The 13,486-nt window shown below is 37.0% G+C and overlaps 1 long non-coding RNA gene across 3 annotated transcripts in view; it reads right to left on the reverse strand.

Annotated features, from left to right (window-relative positions):
* The window catches only part of LOC132492674 (uncharacterized), a 43,124-nt gene that overhangs the window by 19,980 nt on the left and 9,658 nt on the right, over positions 1–13,486 (reverse strand). For 2 of the 3 annotated variants that reach the window (XR_009532849.1, XR_009532848.1), the window contains exon 2: positions 2,195–2,321. The exons of the other annotated variant lie outside the window; for it this stretch is intronic. This is a non-coding gene — a long non-coding RNA (uncharacterized LOC132492674). The remainder of the gene's footprint in view (positions 1–2,194; positions 2,322–13,486) is intronic. 3 annotated transcript variants of the gene reach the window in all.

Consider the following 13,486-nt stretch of genomic DNA (forward strand, 5'->3'; position numbering starts at 1 on the left):
CCTTCATAGGAGGACTTTATGTTCCATAATGAAGGAAAATTGTTCCTACTTTAGGACAATTTGCCTTCTTTATTTAAGTGATACTAGTCCTTTGGCTGCCTAGAAATTTTAAAAACAACTGATAACTACATCTACTGCCTGCAAGAGAATAAAGGAAAAGGAGCATAGGAGGCAATCTCATACATTATTGATAAACACAAAGACAATATTGGTACAAAGCTATTTCTCCATATAGCAACTCTGAATTTTATTAATACATATATATATATATATATATATCAAACATTAATAAAAGAATAAAATCCAATATGAGTACATTTGCTCTTTTTTTGCAATCAGTTCCAGGATTCTATTTTAGATTATTACTTCATATCTGCGAGAGTTGGGTGTGTGTTTGTGTGTTTGGTTTTATGGAAGTTGCATTGTGCTAAATTTTACATTTCTTTCTAGAATTAAATGGCTTTTGTTATCCCTTGGGAATACTGAAGATAGCAACAACAGATTACTACCTACCGGTGGAAAAGTATAAATAGCAATTTTAGCTGCTAGTGATTCTGAAATTGCCCTTAACTTTGTCCTTCTAAAAATGCTCCAAGAATTACGTTTTGCAAATCCACAGATTTACTATCCATATTCAAGTCATTTACGTGGACAAAGAATGTAGCCTGCGGTATCAGTACAAAGGATGTTATAGCCATCAAGCCATCAGCCACTGAAGCCACCCCCAATGCTGCACCCTGAGGGGATTCAGGATGGAGAAAACAGGATACTGGCCCTAGATAATTAAAGTGCATATCAAGGGAATGATTTCCATGAGACCACATTCTTGCATCTCACCATATATAGAAAAGTGCTAAATTTATTTAATTAAGATGTCTAGTTTCTTTAATTAACAGTAATCTTTTGATGTTCCAACTACCTGGGTTTTTTTTTTTTCAAGAACCCCTAAATATCCTGTGCCCTCCCTTACCTCTTCAGAACAGTCCCTCAGAGCTATCTGAGAGGTTGTCTCCTGATTTAAGTCCTCAGTATGTCCTCCAAATAAAACATAATTCTCAACTTTTAGGTTGTGCATTTTTTTTCAGTCCACATTTAATTGTATGGCTCACGAAGGTACTATGCCTAGATGTAATGGGATGAGCTGTAAATTATTAAAACTAGATAAATTCTGTCAGCTCTACCACTAGCTGAGATCAGGCTTTCTTCTCTGGATACTTCTGTCATAGACCATGGTAGATATGGGGTCTGTGTTGGTCTTAAAATTATTCTTAGAATTGTGGGGACTCATTCATTCTTTCAGCAAATTTTATTGCTTATATTCTATGTGTCAGTTACAGTGCTGGGTCTTGAAATACAGAAGTCAACACACGAAAATACAAGGATAAAACACATTTTCTACCATATTAACTTTTTTCATTCATTAATTCATCCCTAAATCATTCAACACGCATCTTCTTATTGAATACTGATGAGGGGTCAAATGCTATGCTAAACACTGAGTATATAACTGCAAATGAGATGGATAGGCCCTGATTTTGATGTCACTACTATCGTTTGTCCTGCCATATAATGGCACAGCTTCATTATTCCCTTTACCCTAAGTTTTTATCACAAATTGCTAATGAAAATAAAACTGTTAGTGGAGTTTCAACATGCATAGGTAAATGAGAACACAGAACTCCCCTTTCGCATGCCCCATTCTTCTCCTAACTCCCTATGTAAACCCACTTTGTGCCAAGACCAAGAATTTGTGCCCCAATAAGAACCAAGCTGATTTCCTCACACTGACTGGGGCTATTACTCACTTAGAAGACATGATGCTTAATTTTGATAAGCAACTAGAAGACCATGGAGACAACCTATAAAAATGATTTGTATTGGGAGAAAATACTAAAAAGGGTTAATGTGCTGTTCCACATGTCTAACCTCCTGGGATTAAACCACAGGCACCAAGATCACCAAGTGTACTTGGCAACAATGAGCTAAAAATGAAAAAAAAAAGCATCATACTGTTATTGTATTCATTTTCCCCCAAGGCACTCTCTGATAAACACCACAACCTCTAAGGGAAATGAGAACAGCTTCCTTGTGGGGTAGGTTAGATATGCATCTTTTTCCAAGCAGTTATATCATATCCAGCTATCAGCACACCTTATTTAAGGTGATTGTAATGTATGAGATTAAATGTTCCTACCTGATTGGAAACCTTCTTGTCCTCAATTCATTGGCTATACTGGATTATTTTTCTTGGGTCAGACTTCCAGAATTCTACCAGAAATCGTTCCTTTGGGGAAACCAGGCCTTCCCAGAAACTCAGGAAACTGAAATGGAGACAGCAAGAGAGAAGGAAATTATTTGGACATATAGACCTCAATTGTTTGGTTTTAAGTAAACGTCCAAGCAAACATCTTCTAAATGGTATAATAACTTTAGGGAAATTCACGGTTTATAAGTTTGTGTACTCATAAACTGAACATATTATGATAAAAGTACAGGTTGCATTTTGTGTCTTCAACCCAAGCAAACACTTCAAAAAAGGCCCAGTTATCCTTTGTTCATTAAGACACAAAGAGAGGGCAAAAAGGGCAAGTTTCTAAGTCTTTTTCTTTAAAATTTACTTCCTTTCTTCAGCCTTCATCAAGATCTTCAGGAAGTTAACTTTACTAAAGTTAATTATTCATAAAATAAACATACGAACCTGCAGAAAACTATTTCACAGAGACCTGTAATGTACAATATCCATCGCATACATGCACCATGAGCTTGTCTTTTCTAGCACTGGCATACACAAAACTCTGTGTGTGTGTATGTGTGTGTGTGTGCACATGTGTGTCTTTTTTTTGTGATGGAGCCATAGGGAGAAAATAAATCTATTGGCTGCAATTCAGTGATGTAGAAAGATTTAAGGGTAAAGGAAAAGGCTACATCAAGTGAAGCAATAAAGTCATGAGGTTGTGCTTCCATAATAATAACAATAGCAGTCTTCTGTAACCAAGGGAGCAGGCTCCTCAAATTATAGTCACACCTGTTAGACCATCTGCCCATAAATTTCACACTATCATTAATGGAAAACAAACGGCACTGTCTCTCCTTCCCTTTATCCATTGGCCATTCTCATGTAAACGATTTTTCTCTTCAAGGTCGTGCTCTTTCCTATCTGTTTCAAAATATTAGGATTTAGGAGGGGTGATATATAATGTGCCATGCCTTGGTACTTGTACCAGTGATGGCTCTGTAAGGAGCACTGGATTGTTAGGAGGCTATAAATTGAATTCCCCTAGAAGCAGAACCTGAGGCAATAATTTGAATGCAAACTGTTCATCTGGGAGGTGCTTCCAGAAAACTCAGAAGTGGAGTGGGAATTGAGAATGGAGGCATGGAAGGAAGCCAACAGAGGTGCGTTACTGAATCAATTACTCCTGCAGGAAACTGCTGCCAGTACTTCAGGGGAGTTCTGTGAAACTCTATAGAACATGTCTTAGAGTTATCCCAAGAATTGGTGAGAAACTTGAAGTACTTATCTTCCAGTCCCCTCTGTCCTTGGTTGAAAGCTACACCCAGATACATTAACTCCTGTACATTTCTGGCCTGCCCTAAGGTGGATAATTGCAGGTGGTAGCATGAGTCTATCAGCATATACTGGAATGATGAGTGCTGGGGAGATGTGAGTGGAGCATTGAAACCATCTAATACAGTTGGGGCAGGAGATATTAATTATTGGCTTGCAAGTCCAAATGGGTAACCTTAAATTCCTGGGTTAATGGTTTTACTTTGAGGTATTTAAGCATGATGTATGAGTAAAAATTTCCTCTATTAAATCAAGTTGAAGATCCTAAGTCCCTAATCTTCTGGAAAACTGTGGGTATCTTTTTAACAGATTTTTGAAAAGTAACATGATTAAGATTTCAAACTGACCATTCATTCATTCATTCATTCACTCATTCAACAAACATTTATTGAACACCTAAAGTATGCCATGGGTTAAACTAGGCACCAGTGTTACTGTTACTAAAATCATTATCGTGCCACCTAGAAGTCAATGTATTGTGACACTCAAATAAGAAAATCCATAGTTACCGTAAAAATTATTACAGAGTGCTATAGGAAGACACGGTAAGACCTTAATTCATGCTGTGGAGAGTAGTATATGGGGGATATCAGTAGGGCTTCCTGTAGAAGGCAATGGAAATGAATATGTAACATGAAGGAAGGGTGAATTTTTGAGGAAAAGACAAGATAAATTCATGTTTGCCAGAAAATGAATGGTTAAGGATCAGTCCAGAAAGGAGTTCCATTCATAATCAGTATAAGAAATGTCACTGGGGCTTCCCTGGTGGCGCAGTGGTTGAGAGTCTGCCTGCCGATGCTGGGGACACGGGTTCGTGTCCTGGTCCGGGAACATCCCACATGCCGCGGAGCGGCTGGGCCCGTGAGCCATGGCCGCTGAGCCTGCGCATCCGGAGCCTGTGCTCTGCAACGGGAGAGGCCACAACAGGGAGAGGCCCGCGTACCGCAAAAAAAAAAAAAAAAAAAAAAGAAAGAAATGCTACTGGAGTGTAAGAAAAGAAGACAATGGAGAGGGTGGTAGAAGCAAGACCATGAATGGTCCATGTATGTAAACTAAGTGCTATGGTCTAGTCTTTGTGTTCCCCTCCAAATTTATACGTTGAAATCTTAATTTCCAGAGGTGATAGTAGTAGTAGGTGGGGCCTTTGGGAAATGATAAAGGTATTAGTGCTCTTATAAAAGAGACCCCACAGAGCTCCTGAAGTTCTTCTGCCATGTGAGGTTACAATGAGAAGTCTGTAACTCAAAAGAGGGCCCTCATCTGACCATACTGCCACCCTATTCTTGCACTTGCAGCCTCCAGAACTGTGAAGAAAAAAATGCCTGTTGTTTATGAGCCACCCAACCTGCACCATAATCTTACAGCAGCCCAATAGGACAAAGAGAGTTTGGATGTGAGATTTTACTCCAAGAAAGATGGGAATCCATTGAAGGATTTTAACTGGTAACTTAGAAGAGAGAAAAGTTTCATAACACAATCAGGTATTTTTATAAGAAAAATTTGTTTCATTTTCAGAAAGATCACTCTGGAAATACTGTGGCTAGATTTTTGGAGAAGGGTGATGGCAGTCCCGGATATAGAAAGATGAGTTAGTGGTCCATTAATGTAAGTCAAACAAGAAAGTGGATATAGAAAGCGTGAATTTGTGGCTGAGCGTTCTTTTCTTTTAGCACTTGAAAAATGTTATGTCAATGCTTCTGACTCCAGAGTTTTAGACAAGAAATATGCTGTCATTGGAATTGGTGTTTCTCAATAAGTAATGCATTGTTTCTGCCTGTCCACTTTCGAGATTTTTTTTGTCTCTACTTTTCAGAAGTTTAATTATGACACGTCTTGGCAAGGATATCTTTGCGTTTTTCCTCTTTGGGTTTGCTCAGATTCTTGAATTTGTGTTTATGTCTTCTAAAAAATTGGGAACTTTTTAGTCATGATTTCTTTGAATACTTTGTCAGTCCTACTTGCTCTGTTTTCATTCTGGAACTTTGATGATATGAATGTTAGTGCTTTTGTTACTGTTTACACGTTCTTGAGATCCTGTTCTTTCTCCCGTCTCTATCCCTCAGTCTATTTTTCTCTGTACATGTGGTGGATTGTATTGATCTCTTCTAAGTTCATGATTCTATGCTTTGTAATCTCCACTCTACTCTTGAGCAAAGCTTTTTGATTGTTGTATTTTTCAGTTCTACTGTTCTCATTTGTTTTTATTGTTATAGCTTCTAGTTCTTTGTTTACATTTTCTATTTTTCCCATTTCTGTCAAGGAACACATAATTGCTAATTGAAGCATTCATGTGACAGCTTATTTAAAATCCTTGTCTGATCATTTCAATACAGGTTTTATCTCAGTGTTGGTGTATGTTTATTGTCTTTTCTCATTTATTCTGTGATTTTCTGGTTCTTAGTGTCATGAGTATTTTTCCATTGTATTCTAAACATTGTGAGTTATTATATGACTCTGCATCCCATTTAATTTTATTATTACATTTTAGAAGGAAATCATCCTACTTGAGGTGTAGTATGAGGACTGGGGGGTTACATACAGATTTCCATTGGGCCCTACTGACGATACCCCAGCAAAAGTGGGCACTTACATTGCCTCACTGCAGACAGATCAAGTAGAAGTTCAGCTATCCTATTGGCCTTTCTGACACCTTCCCCCAAAAGTGGGAACATTAATATCATTGTGTTGCCTTTTAGTAGGAGTGGAAGTTCATCTCCCCAGTAGATTTCTTGACACCAGGGGAGGGGAGAAGTGAAGTGTTTGCTGTCCTTCCTCCCACTTCATTCCTTCTTGTTGATGCCGGGTGTGGGTAGAGGGTCAGCTACCTGCTGGCCCCACTGACACCAGGGTAAGAGGCAGAGAACTGCCAACTAGCCCTGCTTGTGCCACCTCATTCTGTCTTACTGCCTCAGGATGGTTATGGGGATTCAGCACCCCACTGGGTCTCACTGACACCATGTGTTGGGGGTTAGTGGGGTGCCTACTCCCTCCAACCTGTAACATCCTATTCTTATAGATGTCAGGCAGAGACGGAGGCTAAGTCCCACCATTGGACCCCACGACTGTGTGAGGGCAGCCCAGTGTTAACTAGCCTGTCAGGCACCACCTTTTAAAGTCTGTTTGCTAATGGAAAGGGGTGGAGGCTCAGCTCACCACTGGACCACACTGAAACAACCCTGGTGGGGAATCAGAGCGCTGCCTCTTCTGGAGGGCAGGAGTGGGGTGGTGTGGAAGATCAAATCCTAGCTTGGCCCAACTGAAACCACAGGACATAGGGGATGGATGCAATATCCCACTGGCACTTGGCTCGAGTAGTGTGTATATTATTGCCCAAATGGTCTTCTGTCTTTAGCAACCCCTTTCCTCATACTTTGGCTAGGGGGAACAGGGTTTTGTGTTTTTTTCTGAAGCTTTTTTGTCTGTTGTTCTGTTGGTGGTTATTGATTGGGGGTTCCTGTAATACCCTCTTCAGGATGTATGGGAAGCAACAGGAAACACAGGGGACTCATCACCATGTTATTCCTCAAGTCCCAAAGTCCCTAGTTAAGTCTGCCTTCTCATTTCCACCTTTCAGCGTCTTCCTATGTTTGTTTGTTGTTATGTTCAGGGTTTTAGTTTTAAGTGGGAGAACCTGGGAGAAATGGGCTACTTCATCTTCTTGGAAGCAGAGGTCTGGAGGTCTACTGATGTTAAAAAGTACTGCTGATTGTAAATTAAAATTTGATGATAAACACCTTGCCCTTTAAGAATTATTCTGCTAGATGATGTGGCTTCCCAAAGTTGCTACAATTTGATTTTCATACTTCTAAAAGTCAAGTGTTTTGCTGGAGTTGAAATTTAAAGATAAGCAAGAGATGAGGCTAAGATGATCTATGTGGTAACAGATTAAAGTTGGAAACATCAATATACGTTCATGTTTAGCTTAATATTGCTTCATATTACCTTAATACACATGGTTATGTAGAGAGATACTTATAGATATGTGCCTATACATGGGTCATGTACACACATATTATCTCTTTGCTCTGTCAGCTGAGAAGATCTAGAAGCAATGACATCCAAGCAGCAATTAGTACACCCCACACCCAGATCCTCCTGTCTAATACCGTTCTCCACTAAAAAGACCTAGTTATCCTTGAAGAAGTAGCTGATTCTAGGACTGGGGCAGTAAATATACAAGATTTATATACAAGAGCATCTTAGAGTGTCAGAAAGTTCCCAAAAAATATATAGGATGGGGATACCTCAGAGTGGCACAAGAGCCAACTGAAAAGAGTTCACAAGGGTCAGGACTAGAGCAATTTGAGGAACAAAGTAACTAAAGTAGAATTAGATTATAACCCAAAGTATAAAATAAAAATCCATGAGTTCTTCTGATATAAATAAATAATTGGATACATAAATAAATGCAGGAGAATAGATAAATCTCCAGTGCAAAGGAATTCCAAATAGTTTATGTAGTACTCCATCTTAAGCATAACTCCCTATTCCTTAGTTGTGGGCTGAGCATATTGACTTCCTTCCAAAAAGTACAGCATGAAAATGGGAAAACAGTAATCTTACGATGGAGAAACCTGAAAAACACTACCTCAGCCTGGTGATCAAGGGCGACCTCAGCATTCATAATGCATATTGATACTTTGTACACTTGATGTGATCTGACAGAATAACCCTTCTACTCTGTGGTCTTCCTCCCCAAAACACATAATCCCAATATTCTCATGAAAAATGCATCAAACAAATTCTAGTAGTGGGTATCCTACAAAAAACTAACTACTCAAAATTGTCAAGGTCATCCAAGGAAAATATGAGAAGTTATCAAACCCAAGAGGAGCCTAAGGAAACATGGCAACTAAAGGTAATGTGATGTTTTGGATGAAATCCTGGAATAGAAAAAGGACATTAGGTAAAACCTAAGGAACTGGACTAATGGATGGACTATAATAAATGATAATGTATCAATATTTGTTAATTGATTGTAACAATGTAACATACTAATATAGGTGGATCATCATAGAGGGAAATGGGTATAGTGTATATGGAAACACTTTATACTATCTTCTCAATTTTTCTGTAAAATTAAAACACTTCTAAAAAATAAAGTCTATAAAAACATCGTGTTTCTTGTTTTATGAGTATGTGCCTGTATTTCCTAAAAAATATGTAAATTTCCTTTACCTTCCTTGATACTCATATTAAAGAAAATACTAAGTAACCCTGAAAGAATTTGTAACTCCAATTCAACAAGCAATAATTCTTGGTATTAACTTTTTGGAAGAACTCACTGAATAAATCAAAGCAAATTGTCTTTAAAGGCTGAATTTCTTTTCAGTGTTTAATCTTTTCTATGATTAATGCATACCACAAGCATGATTCTGTTTCAAAGGGCAGAAAACGTTGATTGTAGGCAATGTCTAAAGTACAGTGAAATATTAACGCCTGATGCTATAACAACTTTAATGTATTTAATGTTTTCAAAATGATGAATTGTTATTTCAGTCAACAATGTATTCACTTTTATACATTTTCTACCCACCTTTTCCGAAAATACCCACAAGAAATGATACTATCATCTGATATTAGGTTCATCAAGTTAAATTAGCGTTTTTGGTAGCTGTGGTTGCCAATGGTACTGGAATGTGTGATACTTTTACAAATCCTCTCCATGGCAAAATCTGATCTTCACAAGGTAAATCACAGTAGGTGCCTAAAGCCAAATGACATATAGCTTTGTAGCTAGATTACCAAGCATTTTACTTAGAGGCACAATAGAATGTAGAAAAGGCCATTTCTCTTTCTGTCTTTTTCTGCTCAAAGGTCACTCACCATCTTACTTTTTATCAGCCATCTCAGAAGTTTTCCACAAAATTAGACTATATAATGTCACTTAATGCGAATGTAGCTCAACATTCTGTTTTAGTACAGCTAATCTCACATTATTTTATTGGTGCTAAATATGTAAATCATCAGCAAATTTTTGTACTTAACTTTTCTTTTGATGTGGACCACTTTTTAAAGTCTTTTTTGAATTTGTTACAATACTCCTTCTGTTTTATGTTTTGGTATTTTGGCTGCGAGGCATGTGGGATCATAGCTCCCCGACTAGGGATTGAACACACACCCCCTGCATTGGAAGGCGAAGTCTTAACCACTGGACTGCCAGGGAAGTCCCTGTACTAAACTTTTAAAAATAATTAAAATAAGCTATTCAACACATTTTCCCTTAAAAAAAAAAAAACGCAATTCTTCTTAGGCTGGCCCTGGGCACATATGTGACTCTGTCATTTTTTCCATGGACTATTTTCTTATCTGTTCTACTGTGTCACATTTGTTCTACCTTCTCAAAAAGAAGCATTTAAAAATTCATCTATGCATTCATGCATTCGTACATTTATTAAATAAATCTATTGAACACCTACATACGGCACAGAAAAAAAGGCAGAAAACTAATCTGGGTTGCACAGAAAGTAATGAACTCAGTTAAAATTTTTGGTGAAAACAGGTGTTAATCTACTGGAAATTACGTTTCATTATGGGGACTCACAGACTCAAGGAAAATCAAGACCTAAATAATAATAAAGTGATAAAAGCACTAGCCATTTACTGAGTGCCTGCTTGTACCTGACTCTGAAACTCTAAAATCATTACGGATGTTTTGAGGATTGTCTGATATGATTATAATGTCCATTTTACAGATGAAAATAACAAGGTTCAGAGACATTAGGTTACTTGCCTAAAGTGAAGTGGCCCAGAAACTACAGAACTGGAAATTGAACCTTAGACTTCATAATGCCAAAGTCTGTGCTTTTAATCACAGTGTGTGTGTGTGTGTGTGTGTGTGTGTGTGAGAGAGAGAGAGAGAGAGAGAGAGAGAGAGAGAGACAGAGAGAGAGAGAGAGAGAGAGAGAGAGAGAGAGAGAGAGAGAGAGAGAGAGAATGTGTTTAATAGAGAACTTCTGAGAAATGGCAAGAAAACTGCCAGGTATCCAGAAAACAATAATTTAGGAGCTTCTTACTATACAGGTAATTGTTAATCATATGGCTGGATTAAGCATCTCTCACTTTTGAACTAAGAAATGAAAAGCTTCCAGAAGTTGAGTCTAAATTTTACACTTACATAAGATACTTCATACAGAATGCTCAAGTATAATAACTAAAGAGCTCTGAAAATACTGGAAGCATTCATATTAGTATGGTTTCATATTGTGGATAATAGAGGATTTAAGAAATTGGCAGAGGCAACTGCAGACTCATTTGTTATCATTTCTGTGAATAACTGAATAAAATGCCAAAAATGAAAAAAGAATGGCTAGCAATTTTAGGTAGTTTGCTTAATCTCCATACTAGGAAAGACTGAGCAAAAAAAAAAAAAAATTCTCGAAATTTTATTTTGAAAGCACCTACAAGTGTATATGGTCTTTTTAAACCAAATAACTTGGAATTATGAACTGTCAAATAAGTCTAATCTTCTCTGATGATAAAATTGCTGACTTTATTTGAAACTATGAAATGAAAAATGAGGTAATAATCAGAAATTCTTAAGAAAAGGAGTAGAAAAAACAAAATTATAAGAGTTATGTTAAAAAATATTTTGAAACAAACATAAAATCCCCATTACGGGTACAGAGCTTTTAAAACCTTATTTTGGTTTTAAGTTTTAATAAATATTTATATGTTTACATAATTACTGTCATAAGGAAGACACAACTGTAGGTCAGCTTTCTTCATTCTTTATTAAGCATTATTCTATTTTGCTCCATCATCTTGTAATTATACTATAGTAACTGTGTAATTTTCTACTAAGTGGATATAATTTCCTAAACTGTTTTCCTACTGTTAACAATTAAAGGTGTTTCTAATTTTTTGTTATTGCAAATGACATGACAATGAGCATCTTTATATAATAATTTTCTGGATTATAAAGTATTTCTTGGCATAAGCTTCCAGAATTAGAATTAATGTGTAAAAAGCTATTAACATTTTTATCTTGCTAGACATTGCCAAATTACTTGTCAAAAGATGGAACCAAATTATATTGCAAACATCTTTGCCAACAGAAGACATTATATAAAATTTTTCATTTTGCTAAATTAATAAGTTGGAAACCTATGTTCCATTTCTTTGAATTCTTTGATAACAGAGTGCTGCTGGAGGCTGGGAGGGCAGCCATGTCCATGAAGGCTCCCCAGAGTTGGAGCGGGGAAGTGGAAAAAGGTAAAAAAAATACTAATTGTATTTTCCCTCAATTGTTATCTCTCACTCTCTTCTGCCTCTGTGTAACTTATATCCAGGTAGCTGGAGAAAAATCATGTGGCAGGGCAAATTGGTATTCCAATAAATTAATAATCACCAGCTTCAAATGGATTTTCAAGACTGGAAATAGTGCTCTGACTTATAGTATGTTCTTTCTAATTCTCCTTAAGGACTATTTTCTGAGAAGCTTTACCTGCCCTCCTCAAATGTTCCTCCATCCTCTCTACTCCCTCCATTCTGAGCCGGTGAGGTGCTTCATAACTCATTAAGAACACAGAAGTCAGTAAATAGTCCACTGCCAAATCCATTAATTCATTAGCATTTGCGTTGATCTTTGTATTCCCTTTTACTACAGGAGTGAAAGTTAAAAGTCCATGTGCACTACAGATAGCATTTCATTTCCTCTCATCTTCTCAAGTATTTCACAGCACTGCATTTTCTACAGCCCATCTACTCCTTATGAATGATTCTTGCCAAAATTCAACCTCATTCTAGACTAGTAACTCCAACTTAAAATGTTAAAAACTATATGTGTAACATGAAAGCCTCCCTCCTCCCCTAATCCCTGCATATCTTCTTTAGCCAATTCATGTCTGAGCTTTTCAAAATTGTTATCTTCATATATTGTTTCCATTTCCTCACGTCCCATTTACTCTATAAGTTACATCCATCTGACTTCTCTCACCGTAATCTCTTTGCCCACTGTCCTGAAATTTTACTTATGGAGGTCACCAGCGATCTCCATGTCAGTATAGCCAACGAATAGTTTTTGTCCTATTTCTAGGCTTTTTCCTTCTTTAAAAAAGAAAAAGAAAAACAAAAACCATTTTTTTTCTTCTATGCTTTTACACTCTCATCATCTTCTGTCTTGGTATATTTTACTGGCTTTCTGTGTTTAATCTGATTTCTAATATTCTATTAGTTTCCTTTATCTTGAGTGGAATAAACCAGTATATGAAGAATTATTCTCAACAGTTAGTTCTCATAATAACAGTACTAGTAGCAGCAGTCAATACTCTGTAATGCTTATCATGTGCCAGACACTATTCTAAGACACTGTTTAAATACATATATATAGACACACACAAATATATATGAGGTTTTCCTCCTCATAGGCCTATGAAATAAGCCTATTATTATACCCATGTTACAAATGAGAAAACTGAGGCAATGAGAGGCCAAGGTCCCATGATCAGTACATGGTGAAGCCCCGCCTGAGTTGATGCTGGAACTTTAGAGTAGACAGGATAAATAATGTCTCACAGATTGGCCTTAAAAGTGAGCAACATTTAATTAATGACTTGTGAAGTATCAGAAAAAAATGGAACATTTTAAATTGAATGGGAACTACTGAGTCATGTATCAGTAACTAAGAATGACTCTTATTGAATGAAATTATTTTTCATTATTCTTTTGAAAGAAGAATATTCTTGTGTAAGTGTTTCACAGTTGTTTTTTCATTCACATATTTATTCATTTATTGGACCCACATTTCCTACACACCTTCTATGTGCCAGTGTCTGCTGCCAGCTGTTTTGCAAAATCAGAAGAAAAGGAAAGGTAATTCCTTTTCACCATTGCCTCAGCCAGTATTTCTTCTGTAATTAAAATTGAAAGCTTTCCCCAACAGGTTCTCAGAGGCTCTCCCAGAGAAACAGATTTCTC

This window comes from Mesoplodon densirostris, chromosome 6, assembly GCF_025265405.1.
Source record: "Mesoplodon densirostris isolate mMesDen1 chromosome 6, mMesDen1 primary haplotype, whole genome shotgun sequence".
Lineage (NCBI taxonomy): Eukaryota > Metazoa > Chordata > Mammalia > Artiodactyla > Ziphiidae > Mesoplodon > Mesoplodon densirostris.